This window comes from Tenrec ecaudatus, chromosome 14, assembly GCF_050624435.1.
Source record: "Tenrec ecaudatus isolate mTenEca1 chromosome 14, mTenEca1.hap1, whole genome shotgun sequence".
Lineage (NCBI taxonomy): Eukaryota > Metazoa > Chordata > Mammalia > Afrosoricida > Tenrecidae > Tenrec > Tenrec ecaudatus.
The window spans coordinates 8,120,138-8,124,182 of record NC_134543.1 but is presented as its reverse complement, the minus strand read 5'-3'; the positions used below and the strand labels follow the sequence as shown (position 1 = coordinate 8,124,182).

The following is a 4,045-nucleotide window of genomic DNA, read 5'->3' as shown; positions in this document are numbered from 1 at the left end:
GTAAACTGGCATGAAGGAGCCTTGGTGGCACAGTGGATTAGGTGTTGGGCTGCCAACGGGAAGGTCACAGGTTTGAGCCCACCAGACTCCACTGGAGAAAGATGAGGCTATCAGTTTCCATAAAGATTCACAGCCTTGGAAACTCTGCGAAGCAGCTCTACTCTGTCCTCTAGGGGCCGCTGTGAGTGGGAGTCAACTCCATCACCGGGGCTTTTTGCACTGGGATTGCAAAAAAAAAACCACTTTTGTTGTTACCATGAAATATGAGGATCCATTTATTTAAAATTAAAAATGTATGCTGAATCATGGCAGGTTTTCTAGACAATCATTTTGGGTTCATCCCCCGCCAGCAGGGACACCGGGTGTGGTCTGAGGGCCACTGAGCAGCGAGGTGGCTGTCAGCTCTGTGGGGACTCAAGACCCTGGGAAGACTATGGTGCAGTCAGTGGCACCAGCACTTAGTGGGGGGCATTGAGTGCAAATCAGCACAATGGTAATTTGTGCCCCAGCTCTAGGTTTGGCCCCTGCTGCCTGTGATTAGCACCTCTCAGATATGTCACCTGCGGTAGATTAGCACCTCGCAGATACAACCTGTGCTCTGCAGTGCATCCATCTCCTAGCCCTACAGGACAGAGAACGGCTCCGCAGGGCTCCAAGGCTTTGCATCTTTACTGGAGCAAACTGCCTCGTTTTCTTGCCTCATCTCCTCCCTAGGAGCTGTTGGAGGGTTCGAACCACTGACCTATGTGGTTATCTCCCAAGTGCTTAAGCATTGTGCCACCAGACCTCCATACAGTCCACCTCGTAATCTGATGTGAGCATATCCAGTAAGGGGGAGCAAGGTTAAGCCTAGCTTGTTGTGGATTTTCTGTGTGTCTCCCTCGCATGTCCATCCCGTCAATGCTGATTCATTGGACACACTGTGGGTTTCTGAGACTGTAACTGTTTACAGGAATAAAAAGCCCAGTTGTTGGTGTGTTTACACGATTAGAAAGTCCAGTCGTTCTCGTGTTTACAGGAATAGAAAGCCCAGTCTTCCTCGTGTTTACAGGAATAGAAAGCCCAGTCTTCCTCGTGTTTACAGGAATAGAAAGCCCAGTCTTCCTCGTGTTTACAGGATTAGAAAGCCCAGTTGTTCTCGCAAGCATAAGCAGGTGGTTTCCAACTGCCAATCCTTCAGATTTCACCCTGCCGAGCAACCCCTACACCACCAAGGTTCCCTAGTCTTCTCCTTAGAAGCACCCTTGTAACTGGACTACCTCAAACTCTTGTTCTGTTTTTAAAGAAACGGAACAGTATCCAGGAAATCACATAGAGGAACTGCTTGTCATTTACCCTGGGCTTCAATACCCTTGAGCTCTTTACCTTGTTTCGTTTTTATTTTGTTTATTGCAATTGTTTGTTTGTTTTTAACAATGTGAAGGCTTCAGAAGTAGGTGTCCCAGCTCCAGAGAAGGAGAGGGAGACCCCAGGCAGGGGAAGCCGCTCCAGCCTTAACGTGCAGTTCTGGGAACTGGCTGTCCCACGGCTAGATCTTAAAGCCTGTTGCTTGTGTCAAAGTCAAGTCCATTCTGCGATATATGCATCCCATACATACAAATACACTCACCACAGCCACCCATGACCACCACCCCCTGCTTCCTTCCCTGTCCTCTGAGAGAATTCGCTGTCAGTTCACAGGCTCACTGGGTTCTTGGGGACTTTAGGGAGAGAGACGGTCACATGGTGAGAGTTGGGCTCCGGACACGGACACCCAGGCTGCGGGAGGGGAGGTTACCCGACTGACCAGTGCACATGAATACCAGCGTCTCCCGTCAGGACAAGTGTGCCCGGGATAACGCTTAACAACAGCAGAGAGCTTTCCAGGAATCTGATGGTTACAGGAAGCCCAGGCTAAAGGTCCCTACATGCTTGGTCTCTGTGCCCGTGTCTGCATCGTTGTTAAGAAGAGCTCAGCGCCGATGGCCACGAGCAGCCCTCTGGGAGGAACCCCCTGGATATCGGCTCCACCAGGACCCCGGTCCAGGAGCCCCGGGGCAGTGCTCCTCTGGCATATGAGGTCACAGGGGTGGAAGCCCCTCCATGCGGCCCAGCACCACACTCAGGGGGGACCAAACACTAGGAGTAGGCAGAGCTCAGCAGGAGCCCACGGGAGAGGTGGGGGCATGTGTGCAAACACCCAGGCGGGCAGAGACAGGCCAGGCGCAGGGACAGCTTTCCAGGGGACCCAGGAAGGAAACACTAATGGTCAGCAACTGTGTCCTCACTTTGTTTTTATACAAATTACAGCGGCAGAAACCAGCCCCACGTTCCCAACAGCTGGGGCAGCTGAGCGGTCTCCCTGTGGACACGCAGCTGTTCCTTCCCTCCCAGGGACACGCGGTCCCCTTTCTACCCAGGCAGCCCCGCCCCCGCCCTCCATGCAGAAGCACTGTCACTGTGTGGAGAAATAAATCACTGTGGGCTGTCGGCGGGTGGGACTGACCCTCTTCACTTCCGGGGTCGTGGTCAACTTCAAATACTGGAGTCACGCAGAAGTTCATTTCAAAGTCCAGTCCGATCCCAAATTCCACTCCAGGAAGAGGGCGGTCCCCTCTCCAGACAAGAGGCTGCAGGCTCGGGGGTCTTCCAGCGCGGACAGGGGGACGCCTGCAGGTTTCACCCAGTTGTGAGGATCTGAGGCTGGAGTGGCCGCTGGCACGGAGGGGGAATGCCGAGGTCAGGAGCGTCCAGAGGGGGCCCGTGGACAGGGAGCGCCACCAGTCAGCCGATGTACCTCTCCGAGGGCCACGTCTGCTGGGGCCTCGGCCGGACGGCGGGGACTGGCACAGGGGCCCGGGCTGGGGCGCGGGCCTGGGCCTCCATCTCGCGCACGATCTGCGTGAACACCCGGTCCACCATGAGCTTGCTCTTGGCCGTGACCTCCAGGAACGGGCACCGCCACTCGCGGGCCAGCTCGCGGCCCTGCGCTGTCAGCACCTGGCGCTCCGAGTCCAGGTCGGCCTTGGTGGCCACCAGCACCAGCGGCGCCGCGCGGGGGCCCCGCAGGCGGCCCAGGCGCTCGCGCAGCGGCCGCAGCGCCTGGAAAGAGGCCGCGTTGTCCACGCTGTAGAGCAGCACGAAGCCGTCGCCGTTGCGCAGGTACAGGTCGGTGAGCGTGACCAGGTGCGTGGCGCCCACCGTGTCCACGATCTCCAGCAGCGCGGGCGCCTTGTTCACCTCGATGAGCTTGCTGAACAGGTCCTCGACGGCCGGCTCGCAGTGCGTGGGGAAGGTCCCGTAGGTGAACTGCGTGGCCAGCGCCGTCTTGCCCACGGACGCGCTGCCCAGCAACACCACGCGGTAGCCCTTGGCGGGTCGCGGCAGCCCCAGCGCAGCCATGGCCACGGCCGCGCAGCCGGGGGCCAGAGAGAGCAGGCCAGAGTGCGGGCGGGCGGGCGGGCAGGCGGGCGGGCGCGCGCAGGGGGCTGCGCTGACCAGGGCGGAAGGGGCGGGGACGCATGGGGGCGGGGCCCGGCGGCAGCGCCTGCAGGGTGGGCGGCCTCACTGGCTCCCAGGCCACCCTCTGGCCCTCCCCTGGTCCTCCCTCCCTGTCCCCGCCGCCACGCCGCCACGGAGGCGGAAGGCCTGCCAGGCTGGGTGTCCGAGGTGTCTCCGCCCCTCAGCGGCCCAGACCCAGGGCCTCCTGGCCACAGAACTGCCTGCCTGGACCTGTTGTCCCCCACCCAGTACAGTCTGTCCAGGCCCTGCTGGCCTTTCCCCTGTCCCCACCCAGCCAGCGTTGTGGTCAGGGTGGCTGCGTCCCCTCCTTCTACTCCAGAGAAGACTCTCAGTTGCTTTCCAGGCTGGCGTTTCTCTGCCATGGGATCAGTCCGCAAGCCTGGCTGGCGCCACTCAAAGTCAGGCCCTGGTGGGCCTCGGAGGTGGGGCCCCTCCCAAGCCAGTGAAGACCCCAAGCTCAGGGGCAGATCAGCAAATCCGTGGCTAACAGTTTTGCTTGGAGGTTCCCAAGTTACTTAAGATCCCCATCTGTGACTGTTAGTCC

The 4,045-nt window shown here is 59.0% G+C and overlaps 1 pseudogene; it reads right to left on the bottom strand.

The window, feature by feature from the left end:
- Positions 1-2,256: 2,256 nt before the first annotated feature.
- Positions 2,257-3,435, bottom strand: LOC142426017 (ras-related protein Rap-2c pseudogene; annotated as a pseudogene).
- Between the last annotated feature and the right edge of the window lie 610 nt (positions 3,436-4,045).